The sequence below is a fragment of the Ursus americanus genome, chromosome 9 (assembly GCF_024610735.1).
Source record: "Ursus americanus isolate L20-20 chromosome 9, mUrsAme1.1.p, whole genome shotgun sequence".
NCBI lineage: Eukaryota > Metazoa > Chordata > Mammalia > Carnivora > Ursidae > Ursus > Ursus americanus.
This window is the reverse complement of record NC_142135.1, coordinates 59,850,674-59,876,621: the sequence shown is the minus strand read 5'-3', so window position 1 is coordinate 59,876,621 and position 25,948 is coordinate 59,850,674. Positions and strand designations below refer to the sequence as shown.

Below are 25,948 nucleotides of genomic sequence, written 5' to 3'. Positions count from 1 at the left end.
CGTACCTCCCCCGGAGCTCACTTTGAAAGCCTTGTGAACTCCATACAAACAAAACGTTTACTTAAGATAGATAGGTAGCTTTTTGTTGTCATTGCTGGTGCCTTAACCTCTACTACCATGGGCAGATTAAGACTTTCAGTAATAAAAGACACATAATTCAGAAATCAATGCTCATTTTTTTTCTTTAAAGAAAATTCAAAAAGCCAAAATTCAATGTGAAAACACTGAGCAAGGAAATATGGATTTAAGATTATAGTGATATTCCTTTTCCAGTTTAATAATTTGGGGTATGAAAAGTGCTAGTTCCCACAGCACTTAGCATGGTCTAGCACAATATAAATGATTAAGAAATATTTCCAAAAGGAAGGAGAATCAGAAGGAACAGGTCATGGCCCAAAGGTAAAACGAAGGAGGGGAGTGAGAAAGGAGAGTTCAGAGTGCTGAATGGATTTGGTTTTATGGGGAAAACTAGGCCAATCTGTTTACACTAGCGCGTACGTAAAAAAAGGAGGAAAGTGGAATAGTAAAAATGCTTTAAAAACTGGCCTGTCATCCAAACAGTTTCCAACTGATGGCCTTCTGTCAATAACACTCACTGCAAGGCAATTTCGACCTCCCAGTAAGCCTGAGTTCAGCAGTCCGCTCTGCTCACTAAGAGCACAGCAGCCTACCCAGGGAGGCTAGGGTTCGGATTCCACCTCCCATAGTTAAATGACTGAGGGCATTTTGCCAACTGTCAAAATATTTGCTATTTTCCAGATCACAGTGCCTACCATGCTGACATTTCAAGGAAACACCACAAAGTAGCAATACAATTAAATGTCCGCAGATTTTGCCTGAAGCAAGATATATATATTTAAATGTTCTCAATGTTTGTTTATATTAATATCGATTTTCAGTAGATAGTACCCAAAGCCTCAGATCTGTAACTCAAATCAAGCTGCCCTGTCTTCAAAGGAATTTACACATCTCTTAGTGAAATCAGGCAGCCAATCACACATCTCACATCTATGAATGAAGAGGGCATTCAAAACCCAACAAATATATGTCATAGCCAACATGGACATAATTTCTTTTATGTCTTGATAGGCTTAATACAATTTTTAGTATTTAGTACACAACAACATAGTATATTAGTATTACAAGAAGTATATTACACTTTATTGTACTTTGGACAACTTCTCTCTCTCTCCATATATTAGCATCAAAGAGTTTGGCTCTAACTACTGTGTGCAAACAATTCTTCACCCACCCATGCCCCACCCTGTTCTCTCACCCCAAATCTTCTGGCATACAGACAACAGACTTAGAAATAGAAATAAATACAAAGTACTTATGATTCTACACCGAGTTCAGTTTTCCATAGTGAAGGGAAAATTACATTTCAAGGCTATATTGTCAAACAGATTTATCTAATGTTTGCTCCTGTTTTGACTATCAATTCTAAGAATATTTTACTGGCTAACTTTAAAAATGCTTAAAATGTGAGACTGGAATGGAAATACTGATGTAGCTATAGATTAAAAAGCACAATTTGGTCTGTTAAATAAATTGTGTCTTTTTAATTCAAACTACAGAAATACCTTTCCATATACTCAAATCTGATATTTGTATTTGTACTCATAGACACAAGCCTTTTGGAAAGCGTGAGGAAATATAATTACTGTAGTTCTCAAAGCAAAATTTTAAGATGTATTCAACAACACAGTCTTCAAGAACATTTTATCCACAATATTATACATGTAAGACTCAAAATATTTTTATATAATATGTCCTTCTCAACCCTGAAAAGAAACTAAAGAAAGCTGAAGTTCTATTTGAACCAACTCTGCTCCACCTCAAAGCCATGCCACTCCATTTCTTAAACAATTAAAAATATGTTGCCGTAGATATAAATTATTATACCTTTCAAGATAAGGGTTCTAAGTAATTCTATAGTCACTACGTTTCATACAACCTGTTCTAAGAAAAAGGATTCATCTACCAAGCTATAAATGCCACCTGTAAACTAATATTTCTAGTATTCCAAGGGATAAAGAATGCTGATTCACAGTGTACCACATTTATAATGGAAAAGGAATCCAAGTGGCATTCCCCCATGCGCCTCTTCCCCTTCCCCAAAAGTGAGCACGAAATGAAAGTGCCCGAGTAGAACTTTAGTTCCAACTTTAGTGGAATTGTTTAGGTAGTCATTAAATTTCAAATGAGTTGTCGTGTTTCACAGTTTGAAATGAAGGTTAAAAGTTAGGACCTGCTAATGAAATAGAAGCAAAATAATGTTTGACTTTTAAATTAATTTTGAAGTCTTCACTATCAACATGATTTTCCCACATTACACTTACTGCCACAAATATGCTTATATTCAGGGCTATTTAGACATAAAATAGAGCTGAGTGGTTAAGATCAAGGTCTCTGGAGTGGCAAACTGCCACTCACTTGATATGACCTTGGAAAAGTCACTTAACCTCGCTAAGCTTCAATTTCCTTATCTGTTATTCTAAAGATAACTCAAAAGCACTTACATAATGCCTGACACACAGTAAGAAGCAATAAGTAATATCTGCTGTTATTAGTATTATCAAGCACTTATAAAATTAAATGTGAATAAGAAATAATTTATAAAATTTTACTTAAAAAAAACATCCTAAAGGTCAGAAAGCAGATCAAAAAAACAAAACATACCAAAAAGAAACAAACACACAAACCAAGAAACCAATAACAGCAATCTATAACTTGGAACATCTAAAGAAAACTGCCAAGGACACAAAGAAATTGGGCTGCTTATTCCTATAGCTATCTTTATTATTATTTTTTTAAGTGAGCTCAATGCCCCGTGTGGGGCTTGAACTCACGACCGAGATCAAGAGATCAAGAGTAGCATGCTCTACCAAACTAAGCCAGTCAGGCATCCCTCCCATAGCTCTAGAATAATGAATTCAAACATCAACATAGACGGTGGGAAAATGACAAAAACATAACCCCAATCTAAAAACCAAAAACTAAGTAAGGAAGTTAAATTTTGTATCCAATGGCAGGTAGCGGGAAATTTTTATTTGGTTTTTAGAGATTTTCAATTCTCTCACTCTATAAAGATATCACAAAACATATCCAATACGGTTGCATAATCCAGTAGGGAGGTAAGAAGCTCTCATATCTGCTTTAGGTCTGTCCGTTAACTTGATCATAAGAACGTTCTAGGGTACTGACAAAATAAATACAGAATTGGAAGCATTCCTCTGAATTCTATCCTGATTAAGCACACTTTAGTACATAAAATATGCAACACAGGTAATTTCTCAGAACATTTAAGAGCCATATACCTTAAGTACCTGATACAAATTAATTTCATATTTAGAAGTAAGTATAAAAATGACTTCTAGTTTGTATTTATAGATGCCGAGTTCAATGACTATGAATATAAATAAATTCTTAATATTTACTACCCCATAATTACTTTAAACAAACACTTATTCAGTCTTTCCTATATAGCAGGTGCTATCCTAAAAGTCAGGGATACCGTTTTTTTACCAGCACAAAAATAGTCTTCATGTTCACGGAGCTTATACTTTCGTTGGGAAGACTATAAAGAAATAAGACTATATCATGTGATCATAAACATCATGATAAAAATCTATCAGGGTTGTGTGTTAAGAAGTGACTGAGAAGCTATTTCAGACTGGCTGGACAAGAAAAGCCTGCTCATTAAATTTAAAACATTTACCTCCATTTGCTGCCAAAATCGATAGCAGCTATTCTTTTATTTATACACAAAAAGAAATGTAAACTTTTTGCCAGGCTGTGACATTATAAATCACCTCATCCAATGGGTATGTGTAAACTCTTCCCAAATATACACAGTAAACACTGATAAATAGATAAGATCACTTCACCTTCAAATTCATTTCTTTTTTCATTTTTTTTTTTTTAATTTATTTATTTGACAGAGAGACAGCCAGCCAGATAGGGAACACAAGCACGGGGAGTGGGAGAGGAAGAAGCAGGCTCCCAGCAGAGGAGCCCAATGTGGGGCTCGATCCCATAACGCCGGGATCACGCCCTGAGCCTAAGGCAGACGCTTAACGACTGCGCCACCCAGGCGCCCCACACCCTCAAATTCATTTCTAACACATTCCTACAGAATCTTTATAATAAAACAGAAATGCTGACAAATATACATTGTTTCTTATTTATATTCACTTTGTTTACACATTATTTTGCTAAACTATAAATAATTTTTAAATATTTGAGTTTACTTAAAAATCAAAATATTCCAACAGAAAGGCTTAATTTTGACTCACCTGTGCATGTACACAGTGCAGAAGATCTATAAATTTGCAGCCAAATCCGAGAGAAATCTGCAATACAAACAAACAAGCAAACATGAATAAAAAGATGCAGAATCCTCTCGGACTCATTATAGTGGATGTGATTTTTACAACCCATATACAAGGAACTCATTAATAACATCTCACCATTAAATTGCATGATAAATCAAGAAGTAGACTTGCTGCATTACTTCTATTTGGTTAAAAAAATGTAAAATATGTAAGGCCACATTTCATTGTGAATTATGAGGTATCTAGTCTACAAATTTTGAGTTCCTGCCGTAATTCTTACTACACTTCCTTGTAGCTGCTTAGGTCTCATCAGGAGCACTGAAGGCTGAGAAGAAGCAGAGACCCGAGATCCCTCTGTCCAGACTGCCCCCCTAGGACCAGCCCAGCGCCCAGCACACAGTAACACAGTGCATGGTAAATATTTGCTGAGTAAACAAATAAAATTCACATCGCAATCTTAATTTGCTGTGATTTATAGTTTACCTGTAAGGAATCAAAAGGCTTGAAATTGTTGAAATAAAAATCTAAGTCATAATTATTTAAAGAAGTTCCAAAGTGACTGAATAATTTATCTAAAAAAAAATCTTGAGTAAAATGATGCAAAAATGATGCTATTTACATTATATATGTGTGTATATATATATATATGACTACATACATAAATGACAATCTTAACAATTTGTAAGAGCAAATGTAGATAACAAAGAAATGAACACTTTCAATCATGAGGGCAGCTGCTCAACAAATTTCTTCTGGGTGTATGTCTTTGAGAACAAAGAGTTTAACTCCCAAAGACCCTGCAGCATTTTTTCTCATCTACATAAGAATCACTTCCACTGCACTGAAGAAGTTTGTTTCCCAGATGTACAGTGAGGAATACAAACAACAAATATGTGCTTATGCTATTTTCTGTGTATTAATGTTTACTACTTTAATCTGAAGAGTTCTAAAGGGGAGGGAAATAGGAAAAATTCCATTTTGAGTTTTACCAGGACCTGTGCGGTCTAGAGATCATCAAATGTAATGAAATGCAGCTAGGGTATTAGTCAGATATGATTCATGAAAAACAAAAGAAAATCTGTATGCAAATAAGAAGTTATCACAGTAAGTAAAACGAATGGATTCTCCTCAAGTGGCAGTCAGTGAGGAGTGTGCAATAAACTGTTATGTAATAGGAGTCATCAATTCTTTCCGGCTCTACTGGGGTAAATGTATTCATTATGCTGGCCTACTTAAGCCCATTATAATTCTATACCAACAACTACTTCGCTCAAGGACATCACACTATGCAACAATCAAGAGCTAAAAGTTGTGCTTATTAGTAGGAGTGATGATATTAAACTATTACTGCTTCATCTACATTATTCAGTAAGTTTTCACTAACATGCTAAGATGACATGAGGAGAAAGTGCCAATGCATCCACGCTGAAGAGAGATATATGAGACATAAAGGTGTGGATAATTTCCACAGTACAAAATGATATCTTAGCGTAACGTTTAAAATAAGAAGTATTAATAAAGTCCTTACGAACAAAGAATTACAAAATGTTTTAGAAGTTACTAATGGGGGGAGCCTGGGTGCCTCAGTCGTTAAGCGTCTGCCTTCGGCTCAGGGCGTAATCCTGGAGTCCTGGGATCGAGCCCCACGTCAGGCTCCTCGGCTGGGAGCCTGCTTCTTCCTCTCCCACTCCCCCTGCCTGTGTTCCCTCTCTTGCTGGCTGTCTCTCTCTGTCAAATAAATAATAAAAAATTTTAAAAATCGTAAAAAAAAAATTTTTTTTTTTAAAGAAGTTACTAATGGAAAATCTCAGCCATTTGAACCAGTAGGACGGGCAGTAACAACCCCGAAACAAAGCAGTATCCCTCTACTCTTCCATCAGTCTGGACAATTTCCACCAAGTTCCTTCAGGAGTGCGTTTCAAGGGAGGGAGAGGGGAAGAAGTCTACCCTAGTCCTAGCAGACTGACACAAGGAAAGCAGGAACCTTGCAAGCAATGGCAGAGGGATACATGTCACCTTCTTCTTTCTTACTTCTACTGCCATTTCCACGGTATGAACTAGAAAGATAAACCGCCTCTCCACAAAGCAATGGGTCACGATTAGAAGGCAGCACGGAGGGGCACCTTAAGGCCGCTTAAGCATCGATTCTTGGTTTGGGGCTCAGGTCATGATTTCAGGGTGGGGAGATGGCTCAGCTCTCAGCGTGGAGTCTGCCTAAGACTCTCTTGGGACTCTCTCTCCCTCTGCTCACTCTCCCTCCTGCATTCTCTCTCTAAAATAAGTAAATAAATCTTAAAAAAAAAAAAGAAAAAGAAAAAAGAAAAGAAAAGAGAAAAGAAAAGAAAAGAAAAGAAAAGAAAAGAAAAGAAAAGAAAAGAAAAAGAAGGCAGCACTGAACAGTGGAAAGAACTTTGTAGGGTTAAGCATCATCAGACAGACCAGTTTTCAAAACCTGGCCTTATCATATAAATACTGCTGCTGTTAATATTATTCTATCGTTAGCAGCAGCTCAGGTATGCGACCTTGGGAATGTTATTATGGACTCAAACATAAAATGAGGATAATAATGTCCTGTTTGCAGCACCCTGGAAGTATTAAATGAGATGATTACATAAAGCACCTGGTACACAGTAGGCATTACAATTATCCTACCAAGTATGATCCGGCTAAATGCTGCTAGCTCTGACAGGTAACTCAACTAAATGATGAAAACATAGAACCTTCAGGCCAGTCCTACCCTAAGTAGAACCAATCTTCTCTGGAATGTCCTAATGGCTTTATCTGCCGGTAACCCTCCAGAGACACATAAACATGGAGACCGCTGGGAAATTTCTGAACAAGGGCTACCTTAAAACTACATCAAAAGTTGAAAAAAAAAAAACAACCCTACCTAATTTCAAATCTTACTATAAAGTTACAATCAAAATAGTGGGGTATTAGCATAAGGATAAACAATAGAACAGTCTAGAAACAGTCCCACACATTTATACCAATTCATATTCAACAAAGGTCACAAGGTAATTTAATGAGAAAAAGACAGTCTTTTCAAAAAATGATGCCAAAAACTGTTATACACATGGAGAGGGAAAAAGAACCTCGACCTTTACCCTATACCATGTACAAAAATTAACTCAAAATGGATAGGACCACAAACCTGAAAGTAAAAACTAAACTACAAAATTTGTAGAAGAAGACACTTGGAGAAAATTATTGTGGATCAGGAAAAAAATTTTTTAAATATTACACCAAATTATTGTGGATCAGGAAAAAAATTTTTTAAATATTACACCAAATGCATAAAATAAAAATAAAGACTAAAAAAGAAAAAAACCCTGATAAACTGAACTCCATTTAAATTAAAACTTCTGCTCTTCAAAAGACATAATTTAAAAATGAAAACACAAACCAAGATGGGGAGAAAATATTAGCAAAATAATTACCTGATAAAGTATGTGCATTTAAAATACATAAAGAGCTAAATAATAAGGATGTCCATCTAGAATATATAAAGGACTTTTATAACTCAATAATAAAACAAATAATTCAACTTTTTTATATGGGCAAGACAGTTAAAGATTTTTAAATATATATATATTATAGAAGATATACAATGGGGGAGGCGGCACCTGGGTGTCTCGGTCCAGTTAAGCATCGGACTCTTGATTTAGGCTCAGGTCATCATCTCAGGGTTGACAGACTGCTTAAGATTCTCTCTCTCTTTCTCTCTTCCTCTGCCCCTCCCCATCTCCCTCTCAAAAAAAAAAAAAAAAAAAAAAAGGGAAGATATACAATGGGGAAAGTACACAAAAATATACTAGACATCATTAGTCATCAGAACAACAGAAATTAAAACCAAAACAAAGTATGCTAGACATGCAATAAAACGTGTAGTGTTGGTAAGGACGGGAAGAAACTAGAACCCTCACATGACATCCCTTGCCGGTGGGAGAGCACAGTGGTAGGACCATTTTGGGAAACAGTTGGGAAGTTTCTTCATCATATAACCCAACGATTTCGCACCAAGGTGTCTTTTCACTTCTCTTGGGGACAGATGACCATACAAGCAGTTATACAAGGATGATCCTAGCAGTTATGCTTAGAACAGCTGAAAAGTACAAACAACTCAATTGTTTATCTTTGGAGGATGGATTTTCTAGAATGTAGTACATCATGCAATGGAATACCACTCAACAACAAGGAATGAATTACTCATGGATGCAACAATATGAACCTTAAAAACATGTGCTAAATCAAAGAAGCCAGACACAAAGATAACAACATATTATATCATTCCACTCATTTGAAATTCCTAGAAAAAGTAAAACTATAGCGGAAAAAACAGGTTAGCGCTGTCCTGGGTTGGAGAACAGAAGTGGGGAATGCCTGAAAATGGACACAAGAGAACTTTTTGGGCTGACAGACTTGTTCTAAAACTAGATTGTGGGTGATGCTAACGATAGATGTATAAGAAACACAAGACACACGTAACTGTGTACATTTACTAAAAGTCATCCTATAATACCCTTAAAATGGGTGCATTTCATGGTATGCAAATTATACCTCAATTTTTTCAATGCTAAAAAAATTGTGATTTTTAAAAACATTCCTCTATGTACCTGCCCTTTCTTCCTGATAGTTATGATTACTGTGTCAGTAAAGGGATGTAAGGGACAAAGGCAATTCTAGTAGCAAATGGTGTAAACATCTGACAAGAAGAGCATCAACTTTGCTGCACGAATAGTACATGATGACTTTGAGGCAAAAAAATCAGGACTGAGCCCACATCACACAGAAGAAGATTGCTGACAGCATTAAAGTTATAGATTGGCAATTTTTCAAAAGGTAGCGGGGGGTTAGGAGAAGATATGCTCAATATTATACTTATTTATTTAATTATTTAAACGGAAGGTTAGGAACAGAGCCAGAGGAAGCAAAGTAAACTAGGAAGAAAATGAAGTGGCATCCGCAATACCAGCTGAAAGAGCCCTTTATGCTCCCAGAATGAGAGAAGAGCCATATTTTGCTGTTTTGGTTTACCAGAACCACCACCACCATCATCAACAGCTACAATTTATTAAATGCTTCTGGCAGACAGCTTTATATATGTTACCCATTTAATCTTCCTAACAACGCTATGAGGTAGGTATTGCTACTATCACCTCCATTTTGTAGATACAGAAACTTAACCGACACGTGAGTGAAAATGTCCAAGGTCACAGAGCTAATGCAGTGGTAGTATGAGAATTCGTTTTCTTTTTGCTTAAAAACACAAAAACTCTCAAAGAACTTAACACAAAACATACCTTTAACTCGGTATGTTTCAAATTATATTACATCAAGAGGAAAGTCATATTCTAAAGACTTAACTATGAGAACTATTTCAGATTCTGGAACAGGACACTGTATTTTTTATTTGTATGTATTTACATACATTTTATAGAATATAAAAAAGTATCCTAAAGTATAGCTTCCATATATTTTAGTAAAATATTATAAAATTGTTAAATATTATATTAAAATCCCAAATTTCATGTGCTCCAAAGGTCTTAATAATATAATGTATAAAGAATGTGGGCTATATACGGTAAAATTCCTTCCCAATTATTAAGTTGATGATGCTAAAAATAACATCTAGACCACTGAAGAATAATTTATAAGTTAACCGATTAACTTCTATATATACTTTAGATGGCTTGTTTTCTCCGTTTAAAAGTCTCTCTACCTCCACTGCAATGACTCTTAACTAATGAAACTCTTTAACAAATAATTTTCATTTTCCAAAGTCTTTTTTAAGAGGGTCAGCAAGTATCATCTCTAGACCCCCTTAACACACTTAGCTCATAACTTACGTATAAACTTTAATCAACCTTGTAATTATTCTTTCCAACCACTCATTCTGCCTATTATACATATAACTTAAGGTTCTTAAAGTTGAGGCTTGGCTTGGAGAAATCTTCAGTTTTCTAGAACTGGTGCTTAAAGTTACTGAAGTCCAATCATAAGATGTTCTTTTGTTACTTTAACTCAGTTTAATAAAATGCTTTAAGTACGGTTAATCATGTTAAAACAAGTAGAGACTTAGATTTATAACTGAATAACTTCTATAACTAGATGTAAAAAAAAGTTCTAAACAGATATATAGAAAAGGATGTATCATCAGTTTAATAATGCCTAAGATACAGGCAGGTGCACATATATAATTGGTCTATATGATATAGTGAAAAATAACCTACCCACCAAATTCATAAATCTCATATGATCATTCCTTTCATTTTTGTCTCTCACCATGGTCAGAGACAAAAACAACAAAGCTACTATCATTAAACAGTAACTCTTCTAAAGAATTGTATACTTGCCCAGAGACAGACTTGTAAGTATAATTAATTTCATAAATGTAGATGAATGTACATGGCTCACATTTGGAAGAGAACTAAAGGTATTAAATTTGGAGTCACCGGGGGTGCAGGGGCAAAAAAAAAAAAAAAAAAAATTGTGGAGTCACTAACCGGAATATAGCATTTAAATCCAAAGAAATGATTAAAATTTCTTAGGGAAAAGACAGAGGCAGAAGGAAGACCAGCAAAGACAAGTACTACAGAGTCCAAGAGGAGATAGTTCCAATAAGATAGTTCTCAATGCTACTGAGAATTACACAGTTTCTACTTGATTTGGCCAGCAGAATGTGCTGATGACCTTCGTAAGAACAGTTTCACTGGAATGACAAAGATACAAAGCAGACTGGAGAAACAAAGTATTGACAAATGAACAGGACATAAGGATTTGGACACAGCATGTGCAAATGATTACTATCATCATTACCTTACGCTACCATCATCTTCCCCTCTAGACTGTGAGCTTCTTGAGGGCAAGGGTAAGGTTGATCCCCCTTTGATTAAGGAGACAACCTGCTGCTGGATTAGTGATTTTTAAACAACATTCCTGCAGAAGTCCTGGGGCTTAAATTAGGGAGCTCAGCCCCCAAATTCACATGATAATATAGTCTTTAATGGACTTACAGAAGAGAATAGAAAAAATAAGTTACTGAGCAGAAATTAATCTTTCTTAAACAAAGATAAAAGGCTCAGCGATGACTCCCGACCAAGACTAGAGCATGCCAACCTGACAACCAATCGTCTTCCCGAAATAAAAGGCCCCAATACACAATGAGTAGAATTTTCATTGTTTTTCTCCCAATGATGAGGATAATCTTTGCCCGCAATGTTTCCCTTCATTCTCCTTAAGATGAGAATAGCTACTGAAGCCTGCTGTGTATACCAGAATAGTAGAGGATTTCCATATATTATCAGTTTATTTTTCACAATAAACCAGTCTGAGAGGAAATGTCTACCTTCCTTAATAAAATACAGATCCTGCACATATCAACAGTAGAGGAAAGAAATCCACTTACGGAGAGGAAATAGGACTGTGAACTCTTCTCAGAAACTTACTTCTCCTGAGGTTTTCCTCCCTAATTAATGCTACAATGACCACTCTGACCAATACGAAATAAGCCTACAACCCTTCCCTAATAGCCCTGAGGACAAGGCAGACAAGCCTGTGTAAAACATACCTCAGTAGCAGGGGTAACAAGAGGTAAGCAACTCAACAAAAGTAACATTGCAACTAAATAATCTGCCTACACAGGATAGGGACACAGTCTTTACCCTCAATACCTAATAGTAATTTCAAAAACCAGCCTCACAAGGACCAGCACAAACTTTCTATCCCCCATTCTGAGTTTCTCTTTTCTCTCTCAGGACAGGCCTCTTTCCCCAAATGACTGTCACTGTCAGTTCCCACCTCCGTAAAGGGAGGCCACACCTTTGAACAGCATATGACCATACTAAGTTAATCATCATTTCAACACAATAAAAGCAATATTCATTAACTGACCCCCCCACACACACAGTATGAGGGAGGATAGGAGTCTTCTTAAAAAGATGTTCCGTAACACAATTTCTCTAAAGTCACAGGATGTGTGATGGAGCTGGGTGTCAAGCCCATGTCCACCTGACTCCAGGCACTAAGTTCTTACTACTCTGATTGCCTGCTAGACAGCACCAATTTGTCAAAAAATAAATAAAAGCAGAGAAAAAGTAGCTAGTAAGCCCTAAATAAATGGTACTTTTCAAAAGTTGAAACCAATTTACATATATGTATAATATATGTTCATGGCTGTAATTTTATATCACAGCTAAGTTTTTAAAAGTAAAATTATAATTTTATATAAGGTAATTAAATGTAGCAATATTTTACAGTTCCAGAAAGAATATGATACTCCAAAAATGAGCACCAGATTACTAAGAAAAAAGCTATGCAACTTACTATGTTGGAAAATGGAGAGCTCATCCCTGGAATACAGTTAGTACCTAGTCAAATGTTTACTGTCTGTATGATCTCACTGAGTCAACCCATGGATCCAGCTGTCACTCAGAAGAAATATTACCAAAAAAGATATTTCATCAGAAACTTCTTTTATTGTGTGGGCCTATACAGTCTCCCATTTTGTTAAAAAATTTAAAATGCAATTTTTCATTTTACTACATGTCTAGGTTCTGACAAAAACAGTGAAGAATATTGGAGAAAATGAGATCCTATGGCATTAATACCATTTTGAATAAAAATTTAGCTCTGGAAGAAACTCGAAAATAACTTGCTTTAACTACCCAGTTTTCAAGACGGAAACTGAGGTTCAAAGAGATTAGTACTGCTACTGACAACAATAGTACTTCTCTCCATTATCCTCTGACTATAAAGGAGTTTCTACGAAAACCAAAACAAACACTACCCTAAAGACACAGGTCTTCCCATCATATCTTAACTAAATGCTATGGAAATCATCATCAACTATGTGTCAACCTTCGCATCACAGAAGGGCATTGCATGCACTAAAGGGTATGAGAGGTTTGTAACTTAGCTGTGAATCTAGAACATGTAGCGAAAACATCTAACAATACAAAATATAAATAAAACTTGAAAGATCTGGAAATGAGCTCACTAACATCCAAAATGTACAGAATAACGAGGAAAGCTGCCTTTTGTTAAGTATCAGGTATTAGTTGCTGTGATACAATTTTACCAGCATTATTTTTACTATTTCCCATAAATTTGTTTCATCCACATGGCATCTATCAACTCCATTTTGCAGGTGAGGAAACTAAAAGTCAGAGAAGTTAAGCGATTTGCTGAAGTTAAACTAAGAGGAAGAACCAGCAGTGGACTCTAGGTCCTTCTGGATTCAAGCCCTCCACTTTTCCCTGTTGCTTCGATCACAGTTCTTCTGCCGGGCTCTACCCCTCTGCACTTCTGGCTCCACCCACCACCTTCCTCCCTATCCAGAAAAAACAATTTGGGATCAAGAAGATGCTATCTAAAATCCAGCTATTACAAAAACAGCCACAAGCATCATTCACCCAACAGATTTACTCAGTACAACCCAGTGAGTTGCCCCAAGATGAGTCACTAACAAGCTTATTCAATTATTGGCCTGTTATGCCTGTATAAGCAAAGAAAATGGAAGAAATACTGATATTGTAGGCTAAGAGAGGTGTGAAGAAAAAAATTTTAAGAGCCGTGACAAAAAGACAATTTTATCCAACACAAGGAATTGAATTTAAAAAGAAAATAAAACAATTCTAAAACCTAAGATGGAAGAGCTAGGAAAACAACTTACAGTGGCTAAATTTTTCCTCCATCTGGGAGTCTCAAAGTCCAAGAGCATATACAAACGCCCACAAAATTTTCTGATTTCATATTTTCGTTCCAATGACAATCTAAATTACTCATATGGATATGCTAAATCATGGATAAACCATTATTATCACTGATAACTCACTGCCATTTCATTTCAGTACTTGCATTTAGGCTTACAATTGGAGTACAGACTAGTATTATTCTAATGTCTTTCTTATCAAGTCTTGAGGGACAAAGTTTCCTATTAGTTTCAGGAAAGAAAAATAATGGAGAGATCTGGAGTATCTTCAGGAAAGAAAAATAATGGGGGAGATCTGGAGTATCTTCACACAGCTAACGGTATGTGCTGAACTCAATGGAACCTGACTGAGCTCAGGAGATTGTTAACAGCAACTCTGTTGTGACCAGACAACACTGCACAGTGCTGTTAATTTAAATCTTACTTTGTTTTATAGGTCCTAATGAAACTAAAATCTTCCTGCAATGAAAAAGAATCTAGTAACATATACTAAAATGGGTGTTTCTCAGAAGGACCATCACACCAGTTAATTCCCCCATTATTTACATAATAAATATGGCTACAAAATGTAGATTTAAAAAATCCTTCAGGTACAGTTTTTTGTTTGTTTGTTTTTAATTCTGCTGATGGATCAAAATAAGGCCCTCCCAGAGTGGTTCCTAAAATGTCTGAGTGTAGCTCAAGAACAAAGTTTTTCTAGGTTTGATCTGAAAGGAGGAAAAAATGTAGAGCTTTATTTTTCTACAAAGCTAAATTTTGTTAAATTTGAGGATTCTCCTTTATTATTAGATTGTGAGCTTCTTATATTGTGGGGTTAAATTTTCCTCCTATTTTCTTAAGTGGTGGTTGTAGCTGATGGTCATTTTTTCATGTAATGACAAAATTCAAAATTTGGCAATCCTGTGTCAGTTTCCTAGATTTGGGGGGAAATTTTTGATGATACATAAAATCAAAATCTCTAGGTAACGCTGGCCCATCTATTATGAAATGGTGTATTTCTACATACGCGTGTGCACACGGCTCACGCATGCACATGCACACACAGATATACAAACACAGGTACTCCCTTCTGGTGCCATGGGGAAAACTCATTTTGGGCATGAACTTCCAGCCAAAACGTTCTTGCTTCTACCCAAAGAAATGTTTAATGCTCCTCCCTCATGCAAGTCTAGGACAAAGAACATTCCAGGCAGTCGAGCCACAACACAGTGTGGAGACGGGGAGAAAGGAGCTATCATCAGGTCTCTAAGTACTTAACAGTGGACATTTTGCTGAACATCCTAAAATAAAACTGCCACCTAATAAGGTTAATAGTAACAACGGCAAGTAATACATAAAGAATAGAAACTGTGGAAGACTAATGACGGCAATAAACTCTTTGCCACTCCTCCCACTGAGAAATGAAGTATAAATGCCCTTCCCTTGACACTGGCGTTGCCTTAGTGATTGGCCTGACCAACAGACTGTGGCAGAAGTGATATTCTGGAACTTCTGAGCTTTGAACCTGCAGCCTCGGACTTTGGAACCCTTCATCTCTGAGTCTGAGCCACTACATATGTCTTACTACCTTGAAACCACCATACTATGAGGAAGCCCAACCTGGCCATGTGAAGAGGTCATATGAAAAAGATAAGATGCTCAGCCAGCCCCCAGCCATCCCAGCTCCTAACAGTTCCTGGTCATATCAGCTGAGACTCCACACATCATGGGACAGAATTAAATCACCCCGGCTATGCCCTGTCCAAATTCCTAACCCACAGAATTATGAGATACAGTAATTTCCTTAAGCAATAGGTAACTAGAATAAAGACTAACAGCTTTTCATAAATAGTAATAAAGACTTTAAAGCAAAAAGGAAATGTCTCAGGAAGACTAGCTAGAAACCAGAATGGTATCAGACACAAAAGAGGATTATGGTGCATAAGATAAACAAACATAAATCCATTTACTCACTTATCCAACAAATATTTATAATACCAGGACCTATAAATAGGGATATACACAGGCTCTGCATATGTTTAAAAAAAAAAAAAAGTTCTGACTTCAAGGAACTTACAGACTGAAAGTATTATGATTAATAGTGTCTTCTTATATACTTTTTAATGTTTTCCCTCAAAATAACATAATCAACAATTCAGATCAAACCAATATGCAGACCAGTCTCATAGAGGGACTCAGGGTTTGAGTTCCTCTATGAGAAGAATGTGAAGATTGAATCAAAATCCCACAAAAGGTCATTTGCAGTTTGCAGTACCTAAGCATGCCTTAGTTAACTATCGTATATAATCAAATGTTTGGATTCTCATTTCAGACTATAAATTCAAGGCATGCGTAACTAATCCTTTTTATTTTTTCTTCATAAAGTATCAGGTTAAAGAACCTTTTAGAGATATTATTACAAATATGCCAAGTAGACCTTTTCTATTTTACTGCAGTCGAGATTCAGGGATGCAGAATGGGCAAAGCAAGTAAGGTCAGGAGTAAGTTGTTGTTTTAACAAGATTTATTTCTGTCTAGGTGTGCTACAGTTTAAACAAACACACTAACTATTCCAGTGACTAAAATAATTTTAACTGCTTCTTTTATTAAAGCATAGACAATTTAACCTTTCATATTATTCTCAGGGTTCTAAAATTATTCACACTTTTTCTATTTACAGTATTTCTCTATTCAAATTTCACATGAGGGCAAAAAGAACACAAATAGAGAAAATTATTTTACCAGGTTTTTTTTTTTAACTAGGTATTTTTAAATACAGGAAAATGTTTGATCTCATGTTGTAAGAGAATGCAACAGTAAATAAGTATGTTCATGGACCCTTTGGCCCAAAGACCATAGCATGTCTTAACATCATCGGCACCTAACAAACCGCCTCTGTAGAGGGTACTTAGCAAATATGTACTGACTGATAACACATTTATTCCCCAGTTATTTTTTAAGTGTGGCCAATAAAAATAAGCAATTCTATTTTCTGTCTTAGTAAATATTTGAGGCAAAGAAAAAAGGATAATGTTTTCAAAAGTGGTCATAAAGAAACATACCTTCTCGTTTTCTCTTCGAAACACTGAAAGAGGTATGGTGGTGGGGGTATGTTAACAAATTCTATGTGCTCTAAACGTCAAAATAGTAAAGGTGTGACAAACTGTAACTTAAATTATAAATGGTCTGTGTTTATCTTTTCTCTCGTAATTTCAGTTTTAGCACATTACACAGTAATTTGCCAGAATGTCTTTTTTAAAAACATGACACAAAAGAAGATAAAAATCTACTGCTAAAAAGTAAGTCCTTAATATTTTAGCCAAAATATACTATAAAAGTCAAAACAGAGTACTGAACAAGAATAGGAACTTAAAAATGATAATACTAACATTTCATTATAAAAAGTAACAATATCTGGGAGGCAGATACTCGAGAATATCTGACTCAACAGGTAGCTCATTGTTTCTCTCTTCTAGACTGCTCTGGAGGCTAGCATGGAATGAGAACGTGCGTCAAGAGACCTGGCTGTCCTCCTCCATTTCCCTATAAGACTCAACACCAATCACTTATCATCTCTTGGCTTCAGTTCCTCAGTGAAAAAAAAAAAACAGTGGCACAATTATCTCCAAATTCCACTTTAGCTCTAAAAAATTCTACTGTCCTCAAGTAAAGGGCCATTAGTCTAAATAAATAGGGTTTGAAGACACCCAGATCTTCTATCAGCTTAATATTAAGGCACAACTATTTCCCTCATCTTACATTAAACTTCACAGGTTTCAAACACCTACAGATTATTTTTCTCTTATTTTATCTTTACAACAATTCTGTGAGGTGGACTTTGAGTATGTAATTATTATGTACACTAGGCACATGTCAAAAAGGTTTGGTGAGATTATGTGATTTGATTAAAGTCACTCAGCCACCCCTCCAAAAACGCCTAGAAATCAGATCTTCTGACTCCCCGCTTTGCTTAAACTTTCAGAAAAAGCCACTTTGAAACTACAAAATAAATTATATGCCAGTAAGAAAGGAAAAATATGGCACTATTTTTGAGTGGCTACATTGTTTCTTTAAATCTTAATATCCTAGATCTTAAATTCCCTAAGATAACACAATTTTGGGCCTCTACGTCTCAAAATTATTTTAAGAAAACCCCATTGGCTTAAATGTGTTATAAAAATATTGCCATATATCAAGGTTCCCTAAATTGATGTATATTCCTTGACAAAAAAAGGTTTGTGGTAAAATAAATTTGAAAATATATATAGATTAATAACGTACATAAGCTTTTCAGTTTCATGTACCATTTTGCAAATGTGTTGATCAATATACATTTCAGACATTTAGAAAATATGAACTCACATTCTAAAGCACTTTTATTCCAATGAACCCATCTTCAAAAATACTTTCATACATTTTTTAAAGAAAATCATTTGCTAATAAGCAAAAAAAAAAAATTACTATAGTCTTCTGTTCCGTTACTTACCTAGCATATATATATTTCCATATTTTCTGAAAAGGTGAAATATCTTACAAGTGTACCTTTAATGTACAGTGTTCCTTTTTATTTTTCCTAGAAAGTTGCTAATCCAATACTGCCCTTTACTATCAAAAGCAACTCATAGTAGAGCAACTACCGTAAAAATCTTCTCATAATCATAAAGTGTACTCTCAGTGACACAGACGACATCGTATGAAAACGTTTCCCTCGGTGGTCATGCTCGATCAATTACCCAGAACGGACACGCAGAATCTGAGAGGAGACCACAATTCAGACAGAAGCATACACTTTGAACAGGTATTAGCAAAGACATGTAATTAGGGGGAAATATTCATTACAGCAATAATACTTGAACCAATCTTGAAATATTATAAAGATTCCTGTCTAAAATTAGGAGCAAACATTTACAAGTAAAGGGTGAGTCAAATTACTTAATCACTGGGCCCCAGTTAACCTAACAGTAACATGGAAGCAACTATAAGTGTGGTTTTTTTGCCCTATTTATAAAATAGCAAACTCAGAGGCAAAGGCTAATTAGCTAATCTGAATGTATCTTGTGCTCCTGATTCTCTAACACTTGATGAATTTATTTAAGTCCCAAAGGAATGAGACATTTCTAACCCTTCCTCCAGACAACTATGAATTCTCTAATACAAATGAACCGAATACACTTTCTTCTTACTTCCATCTAATGATGTTTAGCAGGTCCAAAAATACTTTCAAATGGTTTTGGAAATATAAGGCAGCTTAGGAACTGGAGCTGTTTTTAGTAATGGTATTTTAAAAGTGGTAGAACTCACCACTTCAGGCAAAGAGGTATGACTTGTCACTGGTAATAGTGGTAACATGGCACAGTGAAGAGAGCTATTTTGAGAAAATAAGAGATTGTGGGTTCTGGTCTCAAACCTCACTCTTCCCTCATATACATGAAATTTAATGCTTATGTAATTCACAAATTAAATATGTTTAAAAATGAAAAAAATTACAGCAGAATAAGTTATGTATTCATTTTTAAAGTTACAGCAAAAAAAAAACAAACCTTTTTTAGGAATAGAAGCAGTGTTGCCTAAAAAATTTTGGTATTTCTGTTCTTCCTAATCCTTAAATGTTTACACAAGTGTCCCCCCACACACACCCCTACCCACTTCTCTCTTACATCCATTTTAGAATGTGGAAGGTAATTCTCAGATACAGAGTAAATTTCAAAAGCCACTTCCTTGTCCACAAATACACGAACAAGTCACATTTTAAAATAAAGCACAGAATACCACAAAAAGACTCGCAAAAACTATCAAAGTATAGTATGCATCACCAGCCTATAGTTATCCTATTTTCAGCTATGGAGTAAAAGCCACCTTTGTGCAAATGAGTTTAGACTCCAAGTGCTCAATTAAGGAAGATGAACGAGTCTAAAAATCAAGACTCACTTATAAAATGGCAAAAGTAAAAATATGTTCACACAGTATGATTATTAACATTAAATAATAAACATTAAAACACAATTTAAAAAAAAGAATAACTAGAGGAATAAAACGTTTATTGACCTGGAAAGATGGTTCCAGTGTATTCGCAGATGTAAAAAGCAGGCTGTAAAAATAAAATATAATGTATGATCCACCCCCCCCCAAAGAAAAGAGAAATGACAACTAACACACTTTTTGGAAGGTCACAGCAAAAAGACGAAACTACCCCAACTCCATGACACAATTAGCTTCTATGAGGGAAATACGTGAAGAAACCTGCACTCTGCAGATTGCTCAAATGGACCACTTACTCAGGTAATTTTCAAGTACAACACTGGGAAGTGAGGGCCTTGAAATGCTTTTTGAATATGTAAGCAAGCAGTATTCATTTCCTACGTGTAAAATATAACTTAAAAAAGTAAGCCTAATGGAAAAGATGAATATTTAAGCATTCTGCAATTTTTCATCAATAGTTAAGCTTTTTTAAGAATATAAAAATTGTATTTGTATGTGTGCCTTTCTGTGCCTTTCTTTACCACTGCCTTTCTCAGTTGTATTTCCAATGACATGCCTTCTTACCTTTGAGAATTTAACCATTTCTTACTGATGAGCTCTCTTCAGACAGATTACAGAAACGCAGCTCTGGGCCAGTAATCAATGCTCTCCAGAGGACATTTCCTTTAAGCTGTCATTCCTTTTAACCAAAATGAGTGAAGAAATGATAAACCCTATGCGGACTGACGCTACTCACTCCTACACATCAGAGCCTTTTATTTGAATGTCTAACTCTCCAATATGTTCAATAAAATACTGGCAGATAAGTTTTGGAGTGCTAAGGAAGATAAAGCACTGTGCTTTGTAATCACTTCTTGATCATATCTTATTAGAAATCAGGTAAGATACTTGACACTGATTATAAAGGACTGATCATTCAACTTGTTGTTCATGTAAAAGTCCCTCCATCTGTTTTTTCTTCTTCCTTTATTTTGGCTATTTCCTTGGGCACTGAACACCTCTAAGGAAAAGAAAGGGTTGAGAAAATGGGGCAAAATTCCAATGTATGAGTTTCATCCCCAGTAAAAGTACTTCAAAAACAAAACAAACAGAATAATCTCTTAGAGACCTAAAAGAAAATACACTAAAATACTAAAAGAGGTTGTGTGAGGATGGTGCCATTGTGGGTAAATTCTTTAGTGTCCACACCTTGTAAATTATAACCATATTACCAATAGCTACGTTTAAACCAAACAATGAAAGAACTATTGAGAACGTAAGTTAAAACTAGTGATTTCAAGTATTTTTAACCATCCTGGGTTTATTTTCTGTAAGATAAAAGGGAAGTTGTCTATATAACTCGGCAATGTAAACAAATACAAAAATATCCCAAAGTTATTCCCTTCTCATTGTCTGCTGTGAAGGAAGGGAAAGGAATAAAGGAAATGAAAGCCGGGAGGACACACTCACAAACCAAAACCACAAGAAAAATAATCTAAAACCAGACTATAGGAGGCAAGAGAAAGCAAGACTCCCTACATAAGAAGTGATTTTGCAACACTAATAGGGCAAACCCACATTCCTGCCACAAGCCTCCTGCTTTCAAACAGGCCACACAGCTGGCGGTCTTGAAAGCTTTCCAGATAGGAACCAAGATAGTAAGAGAAATCAGTAGGTCCCAGGACTGAACTAAGTCCTAATCTGATTCTGATGAAACATGGCCCTGCTGGGGTATAATATCAAGGCCGCCAGAAATTCAGTTAAATAGATGATTCTAACTTTTTATAGAAAAAGCCTAAAGAAACACTGCTTTGAAATGGGCTTCTTTAGTTAATAATGAACTGTCCAAAGCATTGAAAATACACGGCATGCTTTCTAGGGAGAAAAACAGATCCACGTGACGAACAACCCAGGGAGGATGCAGCACCACGTTGAGAAAGGATCTAGAGTATGCCTCGCGTAAAACCGGCTCTTGGCAAACTATGTTTGTGTAACTATTAAGAGTCTAGTTTTCCTCCTGAAGTCAAAACACCATGGGGTTGAAAAGAAAGTCTCTCTAGATTTGGAGACTGAGCTTTGTTTAAAGGGCTCAAGGACTGTTTAATGCACTGTTTTAAAATCACCATGTCTTCACCAAGCCCGGGGAGCATCTCCTATGAAACTACCTCAACCAACTCCGAGAAGTTAGACGCCTTCCTACACAAATCCCAAACTTTATCTCAATCCCTACGGAACTCTCTGAAACAGAACTCTGGTTTTGTTTTCAGAACATTCAAGAAATTACTCATCCAAAAGCGATCTGAGTAGGTTTACCTGAAGAGCGGGCTGTGCGACATCCATTTTCTTCCTCACAGAGGAAGTAGTGATACTAGGACATTCTTCACCAAACAGGAAGGAAGCAAAACAGCTTTCTATTGTACTAGGAATGCTTTTTCTTTTTAAGCCAGAGTATACCTCATAAATTTGCTTCCTAGATAATGCTTTCCTCTAAGTCATAAAATACAGCTTTGGGAGGAAGGCAGAATGACAAAGCAGATAAATCTATCTATAAACTGCCAATAAGTCACTTACTTCATCATATCACCTAAATATAGCACTAAGAAAATCGTGTTTTTCATGAAATATACACTGATAACCTATACCACAATATTTTTGACATGGCTCTTACTGAAATCTGCTTCCTTCAACAAAGTCATTGTGCCTCTATATCTTAGTCAACACTATTAATATGAGTTCATTCCTATTATGAAGATTTACTGATATTTAAGATAAACAGTAGTGATTATTATAACACAAATGGCACAGATAAATGTTGAGCTTCCTGGGGCACCTGGGTGGCACAGTCTGTTAAGCGTCTCTTGATTTTGGCTCAGGTCCTGATATTGGGGTGCTGAGATCGAGTCCCACATCCAGCTCCACACTTAGCGCTGAGTCTGCTTAAGACTCTCCTCTCTCCCTCTCCCCCACCCTTACTCCCTGTGCTCTCTCTCTAAAATAAATAAATAAATCTTTACAAAAAAATGTTATGAACTTCCTTTTCAATTAGAAAGCAGTATTCATTCCAAGTACAGAAAACCATAGATTTGAATAAGCAAGACACTATTTATGAATACAGGCAATACTATAAGAGCAATATGAAATTTACTAGTATTCAAAATGTTACTGGCTAGCTCCATTATTTGGATTTAAGTACACTTTTCCCTTTAGTATCCTCATCTCTGAGAGGTTTTAAGACATAATAAAATTCATATAAGTTTTGGACCCCAATAAACCAATGTTCAAATACTGACTCTGACCATTTACAATTATGTATATGATCCTGAACAAGTTAATTTAAAACCTCTCTCTGCCTTAGTTTCTCCAACTGTAAAATGGGAATTATATGAACCATGTTGAGTTTTTGAGTGCATAAGAAAACAGAAGAGAAGTAAACTACATATGGAAGGGTCTGGTCCATAGCAAGTGCCTGATCATTACTGCAATGACTATAATTATTACTGAAGTTGCAGAGATCGACTAACTAGCCAAATAGCCACAAAAGTCAAGTGTTCAGGGGGCTTCTGGGTGGTGCAGTCCTTAAGCATCTGCCTTCGGCTCAGGGCATGATCCCAGCGTTCTGGGATCAAGCCCCACATCAGGCTCTCTGCTAGGAGTCTGCTTCTTCCTCTCCCACCCGCCCCCCTGCTTGTGTTCCCTCTCTCGCTGGCTGTCTCTCTCTGTCAAATAAATAAATAAAATCTTAAAAAAAAAAAAAAAGTCAAGTGCTCAGGACTTCCAGAAATATTTCAAAGAATTTGTTTTAAAACTGCTTTTACACTTACATGCCTAGGTGCTACAAAGCCAAATAGCATCTCAGTCATTAGGCTGTGTCATAAGACTCTACTATTAGGTACTTTCTTGACGTTAGTGAGAGGCAAGCAAGTTTTCCATCACTACTTGAAACCCAAGGACTGCCAATTACTGAGTCAGATTTAACTAATGCGTAAACTACTCAGACTATGCTAAACACTTTGGGAGGCTCATCAAATTTTTCAACAGCTCGTCAGTGAGTATTTATTGAGTCTACTGTGTATAGAACCTTGTACTGGAAACTTGGCACACACATCAGTGATCAAACATAATCCCTGCCCTCAAAGAGTTTACCATCTACAAGAAATAAGCGAGGAATTAAAGAAAAATGCAGGAAAATATAATATTCTTAGTGGAATAGTTGGCTGAAGATGGTTATGCGGAGTGGCTGGTGGACAACTGATGTTCATCAGAAAAGCTTCTTTGACTCCGTTTTTTTTTTATGTTTTAAAAACGGGAGAGAATATCATGGATGACTAATAGATGAGAGGCAGTTATAAATATAAATTACAATTTGGACATTGAATGTAGCAACAGTAAGAAAGCACATCAATGCAGGATGAAACATAAGTAATTTTCACAGTGAAAAGCAAAATTATCTGGGGTAGGAAAAGAGTAACATTTAGCAAACTTTTAAAAAGTTATTGATTTTAGAGTGATAATAGCCTAATCTGGAAATTTAATACAATTTCTTAAATGAGTATTGGATACATTAACTCCTTTGCTATTTATTCAAGCTGGGGTGGAGGATACTGAATTGATTACCAGACCAAGTTTCTATAAAACAATGGGTAAATCAAATTGCTGATTATATAGTTATGTTGTCTCAGTAAATATTGCCTACCAACTGTCTTTAACCCTTCTATCACCTGGTGTGAGCCTATGAGCGTAGCTTTGAGATTTTCTAGGAAAAACTAAATCCAAATAAAGGGCCAAAATTTAAAGCATAATGTATATATGTATACACAACTGTTCAAATACTACATGGCAAGGTAACAGTACTCCCACAGCAATCCTGATCCTCAGAAGGCATGAGCAAACTTCCCTGAGCAGTTCAGGGTCCCACTTCCTTCACTGACCCCATGACTGGTCCCACACATCCTAATGAGATCTGCAACTATTTCTTCTTTTTTTTTCTCTCTCTCTCTCTCTCCCAATCTGTCTTATGTAATAAAGCAGTCCAATTTTCAAGACTGACATTCAGATGCCTAAGACACACATTCTTAGGACAAAATATACCAAATAAGCTGGGGATTATTTCACTTCAAATTTCTCTATCGTCCCCATCCTATCAATATATACGGTATCTAACTCCAAAAAGATAAGCTGACGTTTACCTTGTCAATTTGTGTCCAAAATCTAGAATAAAGTTCATTCACTTATTCCCTATAAATTCATCAAGCACCAGGTGCCAGAGGGTATAAAGAAGTTGTATTAATATTGTCCTTACTCTTACAGAATGTACTCTATAAACCAACAATCTCTAAAAGAAAAGTAATACCCTTTCCTAGTCATTCCAAGAAGACTTTGCCGTCCCTGGAACTTGCTCCATAGAGCATTAGAATAGGTCTTCTGTTTCCAAACTTGGCCTCAGATCTGGAGCAGCGCCTTCAAGTGAAGTCAGTTCTACCTTTCTCCCTTTAATGAAGTTATTATTCACTCTGTTCTTTTTAGATTTTCCTTTTTAAGATTATAAAACAAATGATCATTTTGAAAAACAGAGAGAAGCATGAGAGGAAGAAAGATGTTCACTACAACCCCTCCACCCCTAAAGCACCTTCTGTTTAATAGTTCAGCTCTATTTCTATATAGTGTGTTTCTTTCAGGTGTTTTTCTACCCATTATCTTTAAACACGATTAATTTAATTCTAAATAACCATTTGCTACTATGTTATCTTCTCTTACCATTATTGCTGTTGCTTTCAGAAGAATATATCAGCATTTACTTAACCATTTCTTCCCTATTTAACAGTACTGTTTCACTGTTTACAGAAACTGCAAGATGGAAATCTTTGTACATAAATCTTCATCTAGATGTACGACTACTCCCTTGAAACAGAATATTAGGAGTGGCAAAAGATATGACTGATTGATTATAAGGCAAGGCTCCTGA

At 35.9% G+C, this 25,948-nt stretch overlaps 1 protein-coding gene across 7 annotated transcripts in view; it reads right to left on the bottom strand.

Moving 5' to 3' along the window:
• NCOA2 (nuclear receptor coactivator 2) overlaps nucleotides 1–25,948 on the bottom strand; it is a 280,557-nt gene that overhangs the window by 178,544 nt on the left and 76,065 nt on the right. For 6 of the 7 annotated variants that reach the window (XM_045810212.2, XM_045810207.2, XM_045810209.2 and 3 more), the window contains exon 2: nucleotides 4,299–4,355. The gene's annotated coding sequence lies outside the window, so the exon portion shown is untranslated. Of the gene's footprint in view, nucleotides 1–4,298; nucleotides 4,356–7,963; nucleotides 8,109–25,948 lie in introns of those variants that run through there. The other variant, XM_087864834.1, reaches the window with a different exon arrangement.